The sequence below is a fragment of the Schistocerca piceifrons genome, chromosome 2 (assembly GCF_021461385.2).
Source record: "Schistocerca piceifrons isolate TAMUIC-IGC-003096 chromosome 2, iqSchPice1.1, whole genome shotgun sequence".
Lineage (NCBI taxonomy): Eukaryota > Metazoa > Arthropoda > Insecta > Orthoptera > Acrididae > Schistocerca > Schistocerca piceifrons.
In genome coordinates, this window is record NC_060139.1 from 931,219,771 (window position 1) to 931,243,236 (window position 23,466).

A 23,466-nucleotide genomic window follows, 5' to 3' on the forward strand; every position below is an offset into this window, starting at 1 on the left:
AAAAATACGCTACTTTTTATTTCGTGTATCATTCATCATTGTAAGTCAGAGAACCACATACACTAACGAACACGAAAAGTGCTACGCCATGAACATTTTAACGTTAAACTACCAAACTTAACAACAGTCGTTGTTAAATCGTATGTATATTGCTTTGATCACTGCAGGGACAGTTTGTGCACATGGGCTATCGCCTCTATTTGCCACGCTTACTGCAGGGATGGTTTGAAAATGGTCACAGGTGTCCGAAGCTAGTCACCTTTACGAAATAAAATAGATACTTCTCAATGCAGTTTATGACAAAGCTGCAAGTAGTAGTATTACATTTTATTCCATCTCCACCATGAGAAAACACGTGCTGCTTCGGACGAAAATGGGCACGGAATAACGTCACTATTATATTCCCGCGAACAAAAAGCGCGCTTTTTGTGTATTCTTTTCAACATGACAACTTCCATTTATGGGCTGACAGCTAGTTTTGTAGCTTATCATTCGCCTCTGTAACTGTTGCGAAAATTGTTTAAATTTATTTTACTAATTAATCACTAATTACAGACTGCATTTCATTCTAATGTCTTCTTCTCTGGCACTGCCATTACAGACTCGGCAACACCCCGGAAGTGTCATATTAATACGTAGAAGTTCTCTGAATATATGATATAGATTAAAATAAATTTACAGCATCCATCAAAAAAGTTATATACACGAGGCATGGAACTTCAATAGTGGCACCTATTTATTTACAGATACGTGTTTCAAAGTTTTACTGACCTTCAAAGTAGTCACCAACGTTGTGTATAACCCGTTTTCCAGCGATGTGGAAGTCGTAGGACAGTCGTAGCCGTGCCACTTGTGTTAACAGTTCGAGAGGCGCGGTCTATTGCCCGACGAATTTGTAGCAGTTGTGAAGCGAATGCCGTGAAGTGTTTCCTTCAGTTTAGAAATCGAGTTGAAGTCACGAGGGCTTATATTGGATTACAACAATTGTCATGCCCAATGGTTGCTTGTGTCATTTAGGCACGTCAGACGTTTTGTGACATAGCAGCTTGCACTTCAGAATGTCTATAAATCTGAAGCCATTGTTGAGTGAAATAAATGAAAAATAATTTACAGTGTAATGGCGGAAATTTCGTTCAAAAAGTTTGTGCCTATAGAGGTAATGCCGCGAGTCCGCGGTTATACCCGCGAACTCGAGTACTCGCTCTCTTTTCTGAGCGAGTCCCGTCCACTTGTGTAACCGACAATGGACTAACAACAACGAATACAAGAACTTTAAAGTGCCCGTATGAGTCACATCACACACTGATGTTGATGACGGACGTCACCGGCCGTTGTGGCTGAGCGGTTCTAGGCGGTTCAGTCCGGAACCGCGTTGCTGCTACGGTCGCAGGTTCGAATCCTGCCTCGGGCATGGATGTGTGTGATGTCCTTAGGTTAGTTTGGTTTAAGTAGTTCTAAGTTCTAGGGGATTGATGACCTCAGAAGTTAAGTCCCATAGTGCTCAGAGCCATTTGAACCAGTTTGACGGACGTCAGTCCTGAATGGCACCTGTTGCTAGCTGAAAATCTCCACAAAGTTTTATAAATATCAGCATTCTGCTCCATGGATTAATTTTTTCGAATTCCACCAGGGTAAACAAAAAACGATATTATTTCTTAATCACTCATACAAATAAGTTTTGTGAACAAGGTGCAGAACATTGAGATCAGTATGCATAAATACGAGGGCCTTTCGATAAGTAATACAATACATACTTTTTCGGCCAATTTCGGTTGAAAAAAAGAGGTATTTGTTGCGGAATATTGTGTAATGTTCCCCTTTCAGCTCCTATAGTTTCCTCAAGTTCCCATGGCTGGTGACACTACACATACCCTTCAAAATGGCATCTGTAACAGAGGCGTGTTGAGAGCTGTCATCGAGTATATCTTGGCGGAAAACCGGAGCATTGCATATATTCACAGGCTCTTGCTGAATTCGTATGGATCCTTGTCATTGTGCAAAAGTACCGTGAGTCGTTGGGCGGGTATCGCGCGTTGGCCGGCCGCATAGAGCGGTGACTCCTACAGTGTCGAAACGTGCGGACACTCTGATTCGACGTGATCGAAGGATCACAGTAAAGCTACTCGCCGATCAACTGGACGTCTCTGTTCGCAGAACTGACACAATCGTCCACCAGTTAGGGAACTCAAACGTGTGAGCCCCTGGCTTTCTGCCGTCTATCGTAACACCACAAAAAGCAACGAAGGACCATCAACGAGGAATTTCTTTCGCATTACGAGGCTGTTAGTTACAATTTTTGTCGAACTTCCTCACAGGCGAAAAGATATGGGTTCATCACTTCGAACCGGAAACAAAACGGCATTTCACGAACTGGCGCCATACCACCTCCCCTCCGACGAAGACGTTCAATCCCGAACCCTCTTCAGGTAAATTCATGGCGACGGTCTTCTGGGATTCTGAAGAGGTTACTCTGCTTGATGTCTTTACGTTGGCGACGATCTTCTGCGGTTCTAAAGAGGTTACTCTGCTTGATGTCTATACGTTCTTCCATTGAACTCCCTTTCGTATGCTGGTCGCGTGAAGCGAGGGATAGCTTGTCGATGGGGGTGTTGACTGTCTGTCGTTTGGGTTGTCGTCGCATCGCAAACGGTAGGAGTAACTAGCAGGAATAACTGTGGCTCTCTTAAGGCAGCCAAATAGTTGCGTATTGCTTCTGGCGGACTCGCCACAGTAAGCTTGAAAATAAAAAGGGAGCCAAAAACGGCGAGTAACTGACAGGAGTCTCTTAAGGTAGCAAATGCCTCGTCACCAGGAGAAACACATCAGCAGACTCGAGGTGGAACTGGCAGGAATAACTGTGACTCTCTAAAGGCAGCCAAATAGTAGCGTTTTGCTGCTAACGGACTGGCCACAGTAAGGATGCAAATCTGAAGGTGGCCAAAAACGGGGAGCATTTGGCAGGAATAACTATGACTTACTTAAGGTAACAAATGACTCGCCAGCAGTCGAAACACATCAGCAAACTCGAGAAGCAACTGGCAGGAATAAAGGTGACTCCCTCAAGGCAGCCAAATAGTTGCGTTTCGCTGCTGGCGGACTGACCACAATAAGCATGGAAATGTGAAGGTGGCCAAAAAGAGGGAGCAACTGGCAGGAATAATTATGACTTTCTTAAGGTAACAAAAGCCTCGTCACCAGACGAAACACATCAGTAAACTCGAGGAGCAACTGGGAGGAATAACAATGACTCTCTCAAGGCACCCAAATAGTAGCGGTTTGCTGCTAACGGACTGACCACAGTAAGCATGGAAATGTGAAGGTGGGCAAAATTGGGGAGCAACTGGCAGAAGTCACTATGACCCTCTTAAGGTAACAAATGCCTCCTCACCAGCGGAAACACATCAGCAAACACGAGTAGCAATTGGCAGGAATAACTGTGACACAAGGCAACCAAACAGTAGCGGATTGCTGCTGGCGGACTGGCCACAGTGAACATGGAAATGTTAAGGTTGCCAAAAAGGGGGTGCAACTGTCAGGAACAACTATGACTTTCTTAACGTAACAAATGCCTCGTCAGCAGGTGAAACACATCAGCAAACTCGAGGAGCAACTGGCAGCAATAACTGTGCCCCTCTCAAGGCAGTCAAATAGTAGCGGTTTGCTGCTGGCGGACTGACCACAGTAAGCATGGACATGTGAAGGTGTTCAAAAAGGGGGAGCAACTGGCAGGAATCACTATGACTCTCTTAAGGTAGCAAATGCCTCGCCACCAGGCGAAACACATCAGCAAAGGCGAGGAGCAACTGGCAGGAACAACTGTGACTCCCTCAAGGCAGCCAAATAACTGGGTTTAGCAGCTTGCGGGCTGGCCACAGTAATAATCGAAATGTGAAGCTAGCGAAAAACGGGGAGCAACTGCCAGGAGTCACTAAGACTCTCTTAAGGTAACAAATGCCTCTTCACCAGGCGAAACACATCAGCAAACTTGAGGAGCAACTGGCATGAATAACATGACTCTCTCAAGGCAGCCAAATAGTTGCGTTTTGCTGCTGGCGGACTGGTCAAATAGCCATGAAATATAAAGGTGGCCAAAAATGGGGGTCACCTGGCAGGAGTCACAATGGCTCTCTCAAGGTAACAAATGCCTCGTCACAAGGCGAAACACAAGAGCAAACTCGAGGAGCAACTGGCAGCAATAACTGTGACTCTCCCAAGGAAGCAAAATAGTTACGTTTAGCTGCTGGCGGACTGGCCACAGTATACCGTGAAATGTGAAGGTGGGCAAAAATGGCGAGCAACTGGTAGGAGTCACTATGAGTCTCTTAAGGTAACAAATGCCTCGTCACCAGGCGAAACACATCAGCAAACTCGAGGTGCAACTGCCGGGTATAACTGTGACTCTCTCGAGCCAGGCAAATAGTTGCGTATTGCTGCTGGCGGACTGGTCACAGTAGCCATGAAATGTGAAGGTGGCCAAAAAGTTGGAGCAACTGGCATGAGTCACTATCACTCACTTAAGGTAACAAATGCCACGTCACAACGCGAAACACATCACCAAACTCGAGGAGCATCTAGCAGGAGTAACTGTGACTGTCTCAAGACAGCCAAATAGTTGCGATGTGCTGCTAGCGGACTGGCCACAGTAAGCATGAAAATATGAAGGTGGCCAAAAATGGGGAGAAACTGGCAGGAGTCACTATGACTCTCGTAAGGTAACAAATGCCTCGTCACCAGGCGAAACACAGCAGCCAACTCGAGGAGCAACTGGTAGGAATAACTGTGACTCTCTCAAGGCACCCAAATAGTTGCGTATTGCTCCTGTCGGACTGGCCACAGTAAGCATGGAAATGTGAAGAAGGCTAGCAACGGTGAGCAACTGGCAGGAGCCACTAGGGGTGTCTTAAGGTGGCAAATGCATCGTCACCATGCGATACACATCAGCAGACTCGATGTGGAAATGGTAGGAATAACTGTGACTCCCTTAAGGCAGCCAAATAGTTGCGTATTGCTGCTGGCGGACTGGCCACAGTAAGCCATTAAATGTGAAGGTGGGGAAAAAGGGGGAGCAACTGGCAGGAGTAACTATTACTCGCTTATGGTAACAAATGCTTCGTCACCTGGCAAAACACATCTGCAAACTCGAGGAGCAACTGGCAGGAATATACATGACCCTCTGAAGGCAGCCAAATAGTTGCATTTTGCTGCTGGCGGACTGGCGACAGTAAGCATGAAATTATGAAGATGGCCAAAAATGGGGAGCAACTGGCAGGAGTCACTATGGCTCTCTTAAGGTAACAAATGCCTCGTCACCAGGCGAAACACAGCAGCAAACTCGAGGAGCAACACACAGGAAAAACTGTGACTCTCCCAAGGCAGCCAAATAGTTGCGTATTGCTGCTGACGGGCTGGCCACAGTAAGGATGAAAATATGAAGGTGTCAAAAAAGGGAGAGCAACTGGCATGAATATCTGTGACTCTCTCAAGGCAGCCAAATAGTTGCATTTTGCTGCTGGCGAACTGGCCACTGTAAGCCATGAAATGTGTAGGTGGCGAAAAAGGCGGAGCAACTGGCAGGAGTAACTACTACTCTCTTAAGAAAACAAATGCCTCTTCACCAGGCTAAACACATCAGCAAACTCGAGGAGCAACTGGCAGGAATAACTGTGACCCTCTCAAGGCAGTCAAATACACTCCTGGAAATTGAAATAAGAACACCGTGAATTCATTGTCCCAGGAAGGGGAAACTTTATTGACACATTCCTGGGGTCAGATACATCACATGATCACACTGACAGAACCACAGGCACATAGACACAGGCAACAGAGCATGCACAATGTCGGCACTAGTACAGTGTATATCCACCTTTCGCAGCAATGCAGGCTGCTATTCTCCCATGGAGACGATCGTAGAGATGCTGGATGTAGTCCTGTGGAACGGCTTGCCATGCCATTTCCACCTGGCGCCTCAGTTGGACCAGCGTTCGTGCTGGACGTGCAGACCGCGTGAGACGACGCTTCATCCAGTCCCAAACATGCTCAATGGGGGACAGATACGGAGATCTTGCTGGCCAGGGTAGTTGACTTACACCTTCTAGAGCACGTTGGGTGGCACGGGATACATGCGGACGTGCATTGTCCTGTTGGAACAGCACGTTCCCTTGCCGGTCTAGGAATGGTAGAACGATGGGTTCGATGACGGTTTGGATGTACCGTGCACTATTCAGTGTCCCCTCGACGATCACCGGTGGTGTACGGCCAGTGTAGGAGATCGCTCCCCACACCATGATGCCGGGTGTTGGCCCTGTGTGCCTCGGTCGTATGCAGTCCTGATTGTGGCGCTCACCTGCACGGCGCCAAACACGCATACGACCATCATTGGCACCAAGGCAGAAGCGACTCTCATCGCTGAAGACGACACGTCTCCATTCGTCCCTCCATTCACGCCTGTCGCGACACCACTGGAGGCGGGCTGCACGATGTTGGGGCGTGAGCGGAAGACGGCCTAACGGTGTGCGGGACCGTAGCCAAGCTTCATGGAGACGGTTGCGAATGGTCCTCGCCGATACCCCAGGAGCAACAGTGTCCCTAATTTGCTGGGAAGTGGCGGTGCGGTCCCCTACGCCACTGCGTAGGATCCTACGGTCTTGGCGTGCATCCGTGCGTCGCTGCGGTCCGGTCCCAGGTCGACGGGCACGTGCACCTTCCGCCGACCACTGGCGACAACATCGATGTACTGTGGAGACCTCACGCCCCACGTGTTGAGCAATTCGGCGGTACGTCCACCCGGCCTCCCGCATGCCCACTATACGCCCTCGCTCAAAGTCCGTCAACTGCACATACGGTTCACGTCCACGCTGTCGCGGCATGCTACCAGTGTTAAAGACTGCGATGGAGCTCCGTATGCCACGGCAAACTGGCTGACACTGACGGCGGCGGTGCACAAATGCTGCGCAGCTAGCGCTATTCGATGGCCAACACCGCGGTTCCTGGTGTGTCCGCTGTGCCGTGCGTGTGATCATTGCTTGTACAGCCCTCTCGCAGTGTCCGGAGCAAGTATGGTGGGTCTGACACACCGGTGTCAATGTGTTCTTTTTTCCATTTCCAGGAGTGTAGTAGCGGTTTGCTGCTTGCGGACTGACCACAGTAAGCAGGGAAGTGTGAAGGTGGCCAAAAAGTGGGAGCAACTGGCCGGTGTCGCTATGACTCTGTTAAGGTAACAAAGCCTCGTCATTAGGCGAAACACACCAGCAAACTCGAGGAGCAACTGGCAAAAATATCTGTGATTCTCTCAAGGCAGCCAAATAGTTGCGTATTGCTCCTGGAAGACTGGTCAAATTAGCCATGAAATGTGAAGGTGGGCAAAAAGAGGGAGCAAGTGGCAGGAGTCACTATGACTCTCTTAAGGTAACAAATGCCACGTCACCAGGCGAAACATATCATCAAACTCGAGTGGCAACTAGCTGGAATAACTGTGACTCTCTCAAGGCAGCCAAAAAGTAGCATTATGCTGCTGGCGGCCAGGCCACAGTAAGCATGGAAATGTGGAGGTGGCCAAAAAGGGGGAGGAACTGGCAGGAGTCACTATGACTCTCTTAAGATAACAAATGCCTCGCGACCAGGCGAATTAAATCGGTAAATACGAGGAGCAACTGGCGGGAATATTTGGGACTCCCTAAAGGCAGCAAAATTGTTCCGTTTCGCTGCTGGGGGACAGCCGCAGTAAGCACGGATATGTGAAGGTGGCAAAAACGGAGGGCAACTGGCAGGAGTCACTATGACTATCTTAAGGTAACAAATGCCTGGTCACAAGGCGAAACACATCAGCTAACTCGAGGAGCAACTGGTAGGAATAACTGTGACTCTCTCAAGGCAGCCAAATAGTTGCGATTTGCTGCTGGGGGACTGGTCATAGTAAGCATGGATATGTGAAGGTGCCAAATGGGGGGGGGGGGGCAACTAGAAGGAATCACTATGACTCTCTTAAGGTAACAAATGCCTCGTCACCAGGCGAAACACGTCAGCAAACTCGAGGAGTAACTGTCAGGAATAATTGTAACTCTCTCAAGGCAGCCAAATGGCTGTGTTTTGCTGCTTGCGGACTGCCCACAATAAGCCATGAAATGTGAAGGTGTCCAAAAACGGGCAGCAACTGTCAGGAGCCACTATGACCCTCGTAAGGTAACAAAAGCCTCGTCTCCAGGCGAAACACATCAGTAAACTCGAGGAGCAACTAGCAGGAATAACTCTCTCAAGGCACCCAAATAGTAGCCTTTTGCTGCTGGCGCAGTTGCCACAGTGGGCCATGAAATGTGAAGGTGGCCAAAAACGGGCAGCAAATGTCAGGAGTCACTATGACCCTCGTAAGGTAACAAATCCCTCGTCACCAGAAGAAACAGATCAGCAAACTCGAGGAGCAACTGGCAGGAATATCTGTGACTCTCTCAAGGTAGGCAAATAGTTGCGTATTGCTGCTGGCGAACTGGTCACAGTAGCCATGAAATGTGAAGGTGGCCGAAAAGGAAGAGCTACTGTCAGGAGGCACTATGACTTTCTTAAGGTAACAAATGCCTCGTCACTAGGCGAATTACATCAGCAAACTCGACAAGCAACTGGCAGGAATAACTGTGACTCTCTCAAGGAAGCCAAACAGAAGCGGTTTGCTTCTCGTAGATTGGCCACAGTAAGCATGGGAATGTGAAGGTGGCCAAAAAAGAGGAGCAACTGGCAGGAATAACTATGACTCTCTTAAGATAACAAATGCCTGGTCACAAGGCGAAACACATCAGCAAACTCAAGGAGCAACTGGCAGGAATATCTGTGACTCTCTCAAGGCAGTCAAATAGTAGCGTTTTGCTGCTGGCGGACTGGCTGCAGTAATCATCGAAATGTGACGGTGGCCAAAACGGGGAGAAACTGTCAGGAGTCACTATGACTCTCTTAAGTTAACAAATGCCTCGTCACCAGGCAAAACACATCAGCAAATTCGAGGAGCAACTGGCAGGAATAACTGTGACTCTCTCAAGGCAGTCAAATTGTAGCGGTTTGCTGCTGGCGGACTGACCACAGAAAGCATGGAAATGTGAAGGTGTCCAAAAAGGGGGAGCAACTGGCAGGTGTCACTATGACTAATTTAAGGTAACATATGCCTCGTCACCAGGCGAAACACATCAGCAAACTCGAGGAGCAACTGACAGGAATAACTGTGACTCTCCTAAGGCAGCCAAATAGTTGCGTACTGCTGCTGGCGGACTGGTCAAAGTTGCCATGAATAATGAAGGTGGGCAAAAAGGAAGAGCTACTGGCAGGAGTCACTATGACTCTCTTAAGGTAACAAATGCCTCGTCACCAGACGAAACACATCAGTAAACTCGAGGAGCAACTGGCAGGAATGACTGTGACTCTCTCAAGGCAGCCAAATAGTTGTGTATTGCTGTTGGCGGACTGGTCACAGTAGCCACGAAATGTGAAGGTGGCCAAAAAGGGAGAGCTACTGGCAGGAGTCACTATGACTCTCTTAAGGTAACAAATGCCTCGTCACCAGGCGAAACACATCAGCAAACTCTTGGAGCAACTGGCAGGAATATCTGTGACTCTCTCAAGGCAGCCAGACAGTTGCGTATTGCTGCTGGCTGACTGGCCACAGTAAGCATAAAAGTGTAAAGATGGTAAAATTGGGAGCAACTGACAGGAGTGATCCATTCAGGAAATCGAAGAAACTACTTCAGCGTGTTCGTCTCCACAAAAATACATCGGATTTTTCCTTCTCCATGACAATGCAAGGCTTCACACCCGTCTGCGCACTGGAAAGGAGCTCACGGAACTTCGTTGAGCTGTTTTTCCTTATCAACCTTACTGCCCGTATCTTGCTCCTTCTGGTTTCAATCTGTTTGGCCCACTGAAGGATGCACTCACGGGAAGCAGTACATGCAGCAAGACATTGGCTGCGACGTCGACCAGTGGATTGGTACCATGCGAGCATACAGGTGACGTAAGGCCGCCGCTCTGAACGGAAATTATGTTGAAAAGTAGTTTTATAACCAAAAGTGTGGGGAATAATATAATGTACGGGAATCCTGAATATAACCATCGTGCTTTCAGAAAGAAGTGTTGCGTTACTTACTGAGCACCCCTCGTGCGTTAGAGATTATTCCGTGGCTGAAATTATTTGATTCTACTTGTGATATTAAATCCCTGTTCGGATTTTCAGCCCCCTCTAATTACAATGAAAATAACACGATAAGAGTGATCTGAATCTGCACTAATGAACCGAAAGGACAATAGAAGTTTTATCTGAGACATATTCATTCAGTCTTACAAGAGCGGCGTTCATGTGATACGGGAGAAAATGGCTGAGAATTACACTGAGTCCTATTGCTAGGACGGCGGTAGCCATAGATGCAGCAGCCCACGGAGAAATAAAACGTATCCTTACCTCATAAGCTCGCTTCTTCGACTGGGTGCAGGGTACCAGCTTAGGTGCAAGTTGATCGACGGCCACACAAAGTTTACCTTTTTTATAGTTTCAGTAGTCTCCCTGGACGTCAGAAGTAAACGATAACTTCAGAGCTAACGAGCGCGTTATCGTAGATTAGCTGAATGGGAGAAATGCTGCACAACTTAGCTTCAGTAATTAAAAAGTGCTATCCGGTGGCAGTTAAAGTCGCACGGTCAACATAGACGATAACAGAATCGCATAACGAAAGTGTGTCGCGTTGTTTCCTAAGGTATCACTCATCACGCAAAAAAAAAAAAAAAACTGTAGTTCTTCGCTATCGTGGATATGTGCATGTCAAAAGGAACTTTCCGTCCTAATCAGAATAACATAGGCACTGTAATACCGTATTTAGCTGCCGATAGTGGGAAGCGACTTTCAAGTACAACGTCTGACCTGTACGGGAATATAAATTATAGATGTACGAGTAGAGGCCGTAGACGCATGGTTGACGAGATTTGGAAATTTTGGTTTCGCCGTGAGTCGTGCACAGATAGCAAAATGGTAAGGCGACCGCTCGTGTTAAGCGGGAAATCCGGGTTCGAGTATCGGTCCGGCACAAATTCTCTTGTCGTCATTCTATTCTACAGTTGATGGTTGTCATTATTCACAGTTACTAATTCATTTCCCGTATGTGACTAATGGTCGAAAGACTAGCCTCATAACTAATAGCTCCCTGCCCCACGCTGTTAGCGAACCAACATGCCTCTCCTACACGAGCATCGGTCCGCACTCACGGAGGCGATAGAAAGCGCTGTGCAGCATTGATGTTAGACACGTGATCCCTCCTCTTAGGTATGTTTACACCTGTGCGTCTCACACCTAGTCTCCGTGCGCTGGTGTTTGCATTCAATTGGTTCAAATGGCTCTGAGCCTTAAGGGCTTAGAACTACTTAAACCTAACTAACCTATGGACAACACACACATCCGTACCCGAAGCAGGATTCGAACCTGCGAGCGTAGCGGTCACGCGGTTCCAGACTGTAGCGCCTAGAACCGTTCGGCCACCCCGGCCGGCTGTGTTTGCGTCATGCAACAAGAGGCATATGTATGTAGTCTCACGCCTCTTTTCCTATATGAACGTATGCCTCTGTCCCTTCACACCTAGACAGATCTACGCATGCCGTTCTAGTGATAATCGCAGCCAGAATATTAGCAGACAAATAAAATCCTATAAAGAAGGGTAAGTGAGCCGTGGCTGGCTCATGCTATGCGTTGGTTAAACCTTGGTTGGTATTCTGTGTTTAGTCTCACGCGGTTATCGCTATTATGCTGTTGTCCTCTCTTTCCGCGGGTGGCAGCAGCGGTGAGTATCGAATCCGCACCTTGGACTATCTTTGGCCTGGCGCTTATACAGGGTAATGGAGTGTTGTGATTAGATCTTTTTATAACAAATATAAATGATACTCAGTCTATTATAAATAAGAACGTTTTCGTTCCATATTTGCTTTCTAGTAAATAACTTGAAAACTAATAGAGGTAGCGTATTTGTGTCATAGACATAAGGTTTTTAGATCACACTGAGGTTGCATATGATTGTACATGTCTGAGTCTAATATTTTGCGTCTTCAATTATTCGTAAAAAATACGGATTTTGACCAAAATATTCCTCTGACCAAATTGAGACCCGTAACTTTTAATTGTGACATACATTTGCATATTCTGCATAGTTTTTAGCTTTCAAGCTTCATTATTTAGCGTCACTTATTTCTTTCTTAAAACAATATATTTAGCAAAACATATTGATTCGATCATTCTGAGACTTCACAATGTTAACTTTAATACACTGAAGCATACACTGACAAAGCTTGGAAAAGTTATTTCAATTTTTAATTCCACTCATATATTATGGTGTATGTTAAATACAGGCGCGTTATGCCGGGGCGCTGGTGGTAGTGAACTGGTGTAAGCCCCGGCACACTCGCTCGCCTTTGAACCTCTTCCAATGATACAGCCCTTGTTTCGCCTCACCTATTGAGACGATGGTGGAAGCGTAACTGTTGTACAGTCTTCATCGAATACAAGTTCCCGTTGTTTCCGTTTAAATTAGGAAAATGGACGGGAAATTTGTAAGATTACTAAACTTATATGCCTCGATGATTGTTTTTAGTTCTATTCGAGTAGATCAACTGATGTGTCCTTAAATAATTTCAAATGATCAACTCGATTCCATCGAAGTTAATTTTCAATTAAAATACATTTAATGTCACATGATCAACTGGCCAATAAAGAGATTCATTATTCTTACGTAACAGATCAGCCATCTACAAAGACTTCAAGGAGCCTAATTTAAATGTGTGCGTGTTAATTTTTGTCTGAAAACAGGGTCTGCAGGAGCCATATTTAGTGAATGCTTGCTCTGGATTGACTGTGAAATTGTTCACAGCACTTACATAAAGGCACTCATAGGAACCGTTTTACAAAACATTAAAACATAGAACTACTGCTGAAACATATCGGTTTATATGTGGGCAGAATGTATGCTGCAGCTTTTTGATTCTAATGATTTAATACAAGGGCCGCCAGATGCCAGAGCATCAGTGATACAAACAAAATAAAGTAATGTATTCTAGGGCCTTTAGCCTGATCGGTTGCAATCTGTTGTTTAAACGAAGATTTGCACCATGGAATTGGCATAAAAAGTAATTTCCTAGACATATAAGTATGGTTGTTGGCCTTGGTTGATGTATATTCAAGTGACATGGGACTAACTAACTGGTGAAATGATATGAAGGGAATTCGATTGCTACTCATTTATTTTAAGATTAACACACACCTAGATTTAGGACAAAATGAGGAGATGAAACAGGACAGAAAAATAAAATTACATACGGAATATTTCAGCTAGGCACCCTCTCTTTGCCATACGCATGACTTCAGTCACATATAACCCCCTGAGAATTTCATTCCCAATATATTTGAAATATCCACTACTACACCACTGAGGAAATTAACAATTCAGCAGTGTAACATATTTGGATCTGAGTTAACAAAACCAAGCGACGAACCCAGAGCATTTTGGGTCAGATTCAGATGTAGAATAAGTCTCACCCAGAGCGAAAAAATCTAAAAAAATCGCAAGTGCACCAATCAACAAATTTATTTCACTCCATTTATGTCAGTCCTCTCAACACACCGTACACATAACCTACAAGGGGAGGCCGCCAATTGTGAAATTCAGATTCGATTCATACTTCGCATAATAAAAGCTCATGGCCAGAGGTGTAATGTGGCAAAGCACCAAGATGCACTTCTCAGCCGTTGTCGAGAAAATCGACAGTTAAAAGAAACCGTTGCGGTGAAATACTCTCTACGATTAATAATGTCCTACAGCGGCGTGGCGCAGAGGTAAGCGCTTGGGTTTGTAATCCGAAGGTCGCCGAATCGAATCCCGCACCATGCAACTTCTTTCATTATTAGTTTTTTAATTCAAATATATATATATATAACTATTGATGAATTGCTTATGCATGTTGGAGAAGGCGGATCGCTCTCCAATTGTACCGCCTCCATTTTTCCGTTTGTTTAACAGGGTGTACCAAAACTCTCACGTCCGCACTGATTTTCAACGATGTTATAAGTTGCGCTAGGGACCGCATCTACCTTCTTTCGAAGTTAGTATGCAACTACGCTGTTATGCGGCGGCTCGTTTCGGACCACTCAACATCTGTCCATCAAGTGTAACGAGCGAGTAACGGAGTTTGTATTTCATACCTGCCACAGCAAATTTGTGTTCGTGGGGTCTCTAGTCTAATTCGAACGTTTTACTTACGCTATACGTTTTCGTTTCGGAATATCGTTTCTACGTCTTCCGTTAATTATACGTGGTAAACATTATGAAGACAATTAATAACATATGTGAAATACAACTTTATTTGCGGAAAACATAATGATGTTCGAAGTCGCCAGTTTTTCCACGACAAACGACTTTCAACAACTTATATGCATAATTGTTGCAACTGATTGCCGGGAATTATATATATATATATATATATATATATATATATATATATATATATATATATATATTACACATTTGAATTACAAAAAAAAAATACTAAAAAAAAGGTTGCATGGCGCGAGATTCGATCCGGCGACCTTCGGATTACAAACCCGAGCGCTTACCGCTGCCCCACGACGCTGTAGAAGACTATTAATCGTAGAGGGTATTCACCGCAACGGTTTCTTTTAACTCGGTTTTCTCGACAACGGCTGAGAAGTGCATCTTGGTGCTTTGCCACATTACACCTCTGGCCATGAGCTTTTATTATGCGCAGTATGAATCGAATCTGAATTTCACAATTGGCGGCCTCCCCTTGTCAGTCATCAAAACACTATGCAGAAGTTAACTCCTGTGTCTATTCCTCTTATGATTACATAAATTTAAGCTCACACAAATAAAGTCACCACCGGGAGACTTAAGTAACCAACGTAGCAGAATCATAGTAAACTTATATACATGACCAATGCAATACCGTTCCAGTCACAATCACTTAATGGAGATCCAAAATCACCAAAAACTGCACAATGCGCTGTTTAAGCCGGTCGGCGTGCATCTATTATTCGCGTCGGATTCCGGTTACTAAATCACCAAAAATAATTCTGCCAAAAGCTCGTGTCGGTCAACCAGGACACGTGCTTATTTGTTGACTTTTCACAAGAAAGAACATTTTCCGCACGAGTTCCCTCCTGTCGTCTTATGAGCCTCAGGAATTTCGACGCCACATAATAGCGCAGACTGAGAACCCTTGTCTCGGCATTAGCCTATCAGACATGAATAAATGCTCACATCTTCCGCTACCATTCAGACTATTTTCGAAAGCAAGCTAACTAAACCACAAAAGTTGTCTCGGGTCATGTAAAGACCTTTGGAGTCGCTGAGTCAGCAGAGAGCGTAACTTTCTACTTAATCAGCACTCTGTCAAATCTTGGCCGGCACCAGCATACGAGGGTTGTTTTTTAAGTAAGGGCCGTTCGCGCGTATAGTCCCGTAGTTCGCGCAGACGCCGCAACAAGCCACCGCGCCACTTGTCGGCATCCTTCCCGTTCACACTGATGCAAGTTGCAGCTCTGTAGCTGACGTGTACGCATCGCTGTGCTACCTTATAATGTTTACGATTATTGAATCGCCCGCCGCATGTGAGATACGGTCAGTGATACGTTTTTTGACCGCGAGAAGCCTATCAGCTGCAGAAATTCATCGTCAGGTGCATTAGCACAGAATATCTGGCTGCTTTTCATCCCTTCTCAGTGTACCTCATGGCATAATCAGGGCGAATATTCACTTCACTGTATTTTCTGCATGTTACGTGAGATATCACTGTACACTTCGTTACTTTACACACTTGATGTTTCACTACAATTCTGGTGGTGGATAGCCCTCTTCTCTTACTTCGGTCCTCAATAAGCGTAACACATTTTCGCTATTACAGTATTTGGATTTAGCAATCGACAAAAACAATTCTGAAATCTTGTGCTCACTAATTAAAATGTAACTGTCATTTTCACTATTTACAACACCACATTCTTGTTCATTTTCGGTAAGATGTTGATTTGCGTTTTGAAGCACTGCTTGGCGAACTGCTATGCCTAATATCACTTCGCTGCGGCCTAACAGTTTCTTCATTTTTGAAATTGCTGACAACACGCTTGTGTCGAATACCGTAAAATGTACGACTGCAGTGAAACTTCGTCGTATTTGGCATTTTAAGATGTAAACAGCAGTCACAACCACAAGTTCAGAACACGAAATGCACAAGTAAACTTAAGTGATCTACCTTTATAGATAGAAAGATCGACTGCAATAAATCCCTGCTCATAGTGCAGTCGATATGTTCTTAAAGGATATTACGCCAGTGAGCTGCTACGGAAAGAGGGAGCCAAAATTAAATAACTAGACCCTGTGGGCAAGATTTTGTGTTTGACAGTATTGTGACAGCTAGAAATTCGAGCGCCGTGTCTGTTTTAGGAAGGTATTTAAGCACGAAAACGGTGAGGTACTGTACATAGAACATATATTTTTGGTATTAGGAAGAACCACAGAACTTTGTTAAATAAAAAAAATTCATTTTTGGACTCTCAGGATATCCAGATCCCTTTAACCGTCTTTAAATCGCAGCAGGTGGATACTTCGGTCAAATTGTAAGTAGTGAGACACACGGCACCATCTTCCCATGTCTTTTTATTAATCTACCTCTCAATCGTCAGCCGTCGGATTGCATTTTCATATTAGCTGGCTTTTAAATAGAGGTAGGAGGGCGGATCCAGATTATCATTAATCAAACATGCAAACCTAAAGAATAAAACGACACCCTTCTTTCCCAGAAGTTGGTTATTTTCGCATACATTCAGCAAGTGACAAAATCCAATATACAGTTTAGAAAAACAAAAATATATGAGCATGATCTGACAGTTCTTTAAATGCGGTAACAATAAAATGGAAGACGTATGATGTAAAACATGTAAGCAAAGGTACTGACATTACTTTAAGTAAAAGCTGCATGTTCATTAACTGACAATAATACTATTTCTATTACTGTTATCCATTGTTTTTCCAAATAATTCCAGGTGAATGTTAACTTCCGATACTATTTTATTCCTTTTCTCATTATTGTTGCTTTTATTCTCGTACTGCATAGATCCCTGCTTTCTCTTACAACAAACTCTGTATACACTGTCAATTAGTCTAAGGCACAGTTAGCAAATGTCCAATTGAATGCAATAAAATAAATGAAGTAATAAAAAACAGTCTATCACCGTTCCATCTTACATTTTATTTACCGTCTTTTAAATACCCAAAGCACTCCGTCTTCAGGCCATGAGTGACCTACCGGGACCATCCGACCACCGTGTCTTCCTCGAGGAGAAAGCGGTTAGGAGGGGCGTGGGGTCAGCACACCGCTCTCCCGGTCGTTATGTGGTATTCTTGACTGAAGCCGCTGCTATTTGGTCGAGTAGCTCCTCAATTGGCATCAAGAGGCTGAGTGCACCCCGAAAAATTGCAACAGCGCATGGCGGCCTGGATGGTCACCCATCCAAGTGTCGACCACGCCCGACAGCGCTTAACTTCGGTGATCTCACGGGAACCGGTGTATCCACTGCGGCAAGGCCGTTGCCTCTTTTAAATACACAGGGTACAATTATTTTTAAAAAAAATGCTGAAGGCCCCACATTATAATGATTGTTACGTGCAGAAACAGAAGAAATTTTCTTTAATGAACTATACAACACAGAAAAAAAAATTCTTTCAAAACGGAGATACAAAAAATAAGACATCTAGTAAACGTCCCCATTCTATGCATTTACTATACACTGAGTATTGTTATCATTAAATGAAATCCTTACACGAAAAAGCAACTAAATTATATGTAAAATTGATTGATATATGGAATAAGTGACTGATGGGATATGTGCACCTTGTCAGTGAACCCAAACTAATTTTGTTACAGCCATTACATGATACGCGGAATTCTCTACTTATTCTCTCATTCCAATCAGTTACCCTTAAATTAATTTGCGCATTTAATTTCAATGAACTTGCCACATTTTCTTCTATAAATTTTAATTACACTTCTTAGTTCACAATATAGACTAATTCGCTTGAATTCCGAAGATAATAATCAAGGACTGCAAAAGGAAGAAGGGAGGCGGGAAGATTATGGAATAACACTCCGTCGGCGTAGAGGTCATCAGAGATGGAGCACAAGCTGGGATTGACTCAGGGATGGGGAAGGAAATCGGGCATGCCGGCTCAAAGGAACCATACCGGCATTAGTCTGGAGCAATTCAGTGGCATCAGGAAAAACCTTAATATAGATGGTCGGACTGGGATTTGAAACGTTGTCCTCGCCAGTGAGAGTCCAGTTTGTTAATCAGTGGGCCACCTCGCTTTGGGGCTGCAAAATGATCACTCTAAGCTAAAGATAACTTTTAGGTTAAAGATAATTTTTAGGTTAATAAGCTTTGGTACGAAGCTTTTTCTAGTAAGTAGCCTTCATCCATGAATTGTGATGTGGAAAATTTGAAAGACAGAATCTACAAGTGTTATTACCTCCTCTTCACTGGACTCAAAACGTTTTCAGGGATAGATGCATTTAGATGGGGGACTAGCTGGAATCAGAGGGTGGTAAAATGGTGAATAGGGAAAATTTCCAATAAATAGCAACTGAAATTCCATAGCTTTCTCATCTTCAAAGCACTTTTATGGGGAGGTGCATTGTGCTGAATGACGATGACTTGCAATCCAAGCCTATTATCATGCATTTTTTCATACAGGCAAACAGAAGGAAAGATTAGGGCCTCATGTATGTCGACGAGAAGGTCATTAGAGCCAGTGTGTGCCTCAGCCATTACAAGAAAGGAAAACATTTACTGTGTAGATCGACAAAAGTGAGCCTAGTCTATAATCAGAAACCTATTGCTCTGAGAGTGAATGTGATATTTAGTGAAATACCTTTCGCGCTTGATGTTCTAATTTGGAGATAAATTGATCCTTCACAAAATACTCCTTTTCTTGTCTTCTGAAATTTTTTGGGTTCAAAACTTTGTCTACATGTTAATGTTAGAAAATGAATGCACAGAGCTCACATCGATACAGCTGGCAAGAATACCGCACGTAGTGCGATGGACAATAAATTTGATGGGTGATGGTTAACAACGGTGGTAATGTACTTTTTGATTAATGAAATTTGCCCCAATCAGGGCTTCGAACTGCAGGTTCTCTGTTGCCTCACCATGAACCAACAAATCTTCCGAATCGCGAATTGAATATAACTATACAGAACATTAAATAACCTGGAAAAATTCCTTTTTCTTTTTTTTTCCCCCTCTCAAGAACCTCTGACTTGAGTTTCTATTACTGAATAAAAACAATAGGTAACTTCCGTGCAGTTAACGTCACAGTTCAGATTAAAGCATTTTTGTACATACATCCCATCTCTATCGCATTTCACAGTGGAAGCCATTTTTTCTTCTTCTCTTTCCGAAAGGCACAGAACAAAAGGTGGATGCACTTCACAGATATCAGTGAACTTTAAACACATTTTGCGATCATCGTCGTATATGTCGCATAGCGAACACGAATAATGCCAATGACGATACGCTAGAGGAGGAAAGAAATTTCGGGACCACCTCTTTATGGGAAGTATCTGCATTTGTTTCAGGAGTGCTTTCTAAGCCTGCTCCTCCAGAATTTTCACCTAGTTAGCTAACAGTCTTTTGGTTTAATCCTATTTCTACGGAAGAGGTACGTAGTATTCGCCAACATTGTTTCACGCGTTACCGGTCCACAAAATATTGGCCGCATCCACACGACTATTCATCTTGGAGTATAGAATCTGTGAGACTGAGGGCGTACCATCAGACTGCTGGAAAAATATCCACACAGTCCCGAAGACAACAAGGGCACATAAGCGCGTTATAGCTGGCACAACCAAGTTTAACAGTTGATGCAGCTGTTAAGAATAATATACAGAAGAATGAAAAAGAAAAGTGAGGATCTATTAGATGATGATCAGTATGGCTTTGGGAAACGTAATGGCACCAGAGGCGGTTCCGTCTTTCTAATTGATAAGAGTAGCAAAGCTGAACAAAAATGAAGACACGCTCATAGGGTTTGTCGACATAGATAAAGCACTGGATAGTGTAAAATGGTGCAAGATGTTTCAAATTCTGAGAAAAAAAGGAGTAAGCTATAGAGACAGACGGGTGATGTACAAGAACCTAGAGGGTATAGCAACAATGCAAGACCAAAAACGAAGTGCTTGCATTGAAAATGGTGTAAGACACGGATATAGTCGTTTGCGCCCGCTGTTCAGTCAGTATATCGAAGAAGACGACGTAGAGTGCGTGTAAAATTCAGAGGGAAAAGATATCAATGGTAAGATTCCTAATGACAATGCTACACTCGGAGAAGGTGAAGAACACCTGCAGGATATGCTGAATGAAATGAACAATCTAATGAGTACAGATTAGTTATTTAGAGTAATCCCGAGAAGACAAAAGTAATGAGAAGTAGCATAAATGAGAAGAACGAGAAACTTAGCATCAAAACTGGAGATCACGAAGTAGAATAGGCCCAATAATTCTGCCAGCTAGACAGCAAAATAACCCATGATGGACAGAAAAATTGGACTTAAAAAAGCGAACTATCACTGGCAAGAGGGCATTCCTCGCAAAAGAAATTTACTGATATCAAACATTGGCCTTAATCTGAAGAAATAGCTTCTGAGAATGTACACACATTGAAAAAAATTTTTGCATCACCTCGGTTCCGAGAGTTCCGGAACCTGTACTGAACACTGGATAGAGATAAACGTAAACATTATTTCAACCATTTTAATTGCTCAAGAAAATCACATATTGCATGTCGTACCACCACACACCGAGACCTTCAGTGGTGGTGGTCCAGATTGCTGTACACACGGGTACCTCTACTACCCACTAGCACGTCCCCTTGCATTGATGAATGCCCGTGTTCGTCGTGGAATGCTATCTACAAGTTCATCAAGGCACTGTTGGTCCAGATTGTCCCACTCCTCAACGGCGATGCGGCGTAGACTCCTCAGAGTGGTTAGTGGGTCACGTCGTCCATTAACAGCCCTTTTCAGCCTATCCCAAGCATATTCGATAGGGTTCATCTCTGGAGAACATACTGGCCACTCTAGTCGAGCGATGTCGTTATCCTGAAGGAAGTCATTCACAAGATTTGCACGATGGGGGCGCGAATTGTCGTCCATGAAGACGAATGCCTCGCCAATATGCTGCCGATATGATTGCACTATCAGTCAGAGGATGGCATTCACGTATCGTATAGCGGTTACGGGACCTTCCACAACGACCAGCGGCGTACGTTGGCCCCACAAAATGCCACCCCAAAACAGCAGGGAACCTCCACCTAGCTGCACTCGCTGGACAGTGTGTCTAAGGCGTTCAGCCTAGCCGGGTTGCCTCCAAACACGTCTCCGACAATTGTCTGGTTGAAGGCATACGCGACACTCATCGGCGAAGATAACGTGATGCCAATCCTGAGTGGTCCATTCAAAATGTTGTTGGGCCCATCTGTACGGCGCTACATGGTGTCGTGGTTGCAAATATGGACCTCGCCAGGACGTCGGGAGTGTAGTTGCGCATCATGCAGCCTATTGCGCACAGTTTGAGGCGTAACAAGACGTCCTGAGGCTGCACGAAAAGCATTATTCAACATGATGACGTTACTGTCAGGGTTCCTCCGGGCCATAATCCGTAGGCAGCGGTCATCCACTGCAGTGGAAGACCTTGGCCGGCCTGAGCGAGGCATGTCATCAACAGTTCCTGCCTCTCTGTATCTCCTCCATGACCAAGCAACATCGCGTTGGTTAACTCTGAGACGCCTGTATGCTTTGCTTGTTGAGAGCCCCTCCTGGCACAAAGAAGCAATGCGGACGCGATCGAACTGCGGTATTGACAGTCTAGGCGTGGTTGAACTACAGACACCACAAGCCGTGTACCTCCTTCCTGGTAGAATGACTGGAACTGATCGGCCCTCGGACCCCCTCCGTCTAACAGGCGCTGCTCATGCACGGTTGTTTACGTGTTTGGTTGGGTTTAGTGAAATCTCTGAACAGTCAAAGGGACTGTGTCTGTGATAGAATATCCACAGTCAACGTCTATCTTCAGGAGATAAATTCTGCCGAAATTTTTACAAAGGTGCAGACGGTGTTTAGAAAGGATAGATTGCATGCAACCGATGGTGGAGTGTTCGTCGCTCTTAGTAGTAGTTTATCCTGTAGTGAAATAGAAGTGGATAGTTCCTGTGAATTATTATGGGTGGAGGTTACACTCAACAACCGAGCTAGGTTAATAATTGGCTCCTTTTACCGACCTCCCGACTCAGCAGCATTAATGGCAGAACAACTGAGAGAAAATTTGGAATACATTTCACATAAATTTTCTCAGCATGTTATAGTCTTCGGTGGAGATTTCAATTTACCAGATACAGACTGGGACACTCAGATGTTTAGGACAGGTGGTAGGGACAGAGCATCGAGTGGCATTATACTGAGTGCACTATCCGAAAATTACCTCGAGCAGTTAAAAAGAGAACCGACTCGTGGAGATAACATCTTGGACCTACTGATAACAAACAGACCCGAACTTTTCGACTCCGTATGTACAGAACAGGAAATCAGTGATCATAAGGCCGTTGCAGCATCCCTGAATGTGGAAGTTAGTAGGAATATAAAAAAAGGGAGGAAGGTTTATCTGTTTAGCAAGAGTAATAGAAGGCAGATTTCAGACTACCTAACAGATCAAAACGAAAATTTCTGTTCCGACACTGACAATGTTGAGTGTTTATGGAAAAAGTTCAAGGCAATCGTAAAATGCGTTTTAGACAGGTACGTGCCGAGTAAAACTGTGAGGGACGGGAAAAACCCACCGTGGTAAAACAACAAAGTTAGGAAACTACTGCGAAAGCAGAGAGAGCTTCACTCTAAGTTTAAACGCAGCCTAAACCTCTCAGACAAACAGAAGCTAAACGATGTCAAAGTTAGCGTAAGGAGGGCTATGCGTGAAGCGTTCAGTGAATTCGAAAGTAAAATTCTGTGTACCGACTTGACAGAAAATCCTAGGAAGTTCTGGTCTTACGTTAAATCAGTAAGTGGCTCGAAACAGCATATCCAGACACTCCGGGATGATGATGACATTGAAACAGAGGATGGCACGTGTAAAGCTGAAATACTAAACACCTTTTTCCAAAGCTGTTTCACAGAGGAAGACCGCACTGCAGATCCTTCTCTAAATCCTCGCACAAACGGAAAAAATGGCTGACATCGAAATAAGTGTCCAAGGAATAGAAAAGCAACTGGAACCACTCAACAGAGGAAAGTCCACTGGACCTGACGGGATACCAATTCGATTCTACACAGAGTACGCGAAAGAACTTGCCCCCGTTCTAACAGCCGTGTACCGCAAGTCTCTAGAGGAACGGAAGGTTC

At 44.6% G+C, this 23,466-nt stretch overlaps 1 protein-coding gene and 1 pseudogene across 1 annotated transcript in view; both read right to left on the reverse strand.

Moving 5' to 3' along the window:
* The window catches only part of LOC124776648 (UDP-glucosyltransferase 2-like), a 90,404-nt gene extending 79,925 nt beyond the window's left edge, over window positions 1-10,479 (reverse strand). Inside the window, exon 1 of the mRNA XM_047251735.1 lies at window positions 10,433-10,479. The gene's annotated coding sequence lies outside the window, so the exon portion shown is untranslated. The remainder of the gene's footprint in view (window positions 1-10,432) is intronic.
* A 7,011-nt stretch (window positions 10,480-17,490) lies between these two features.
* Window positions 17,491-17,608, reverse strand: LOC124778388 (annotated as a pseudogene).
* Window positions 17,609-23,466: the final 5,858 nt, after the last annotated feature.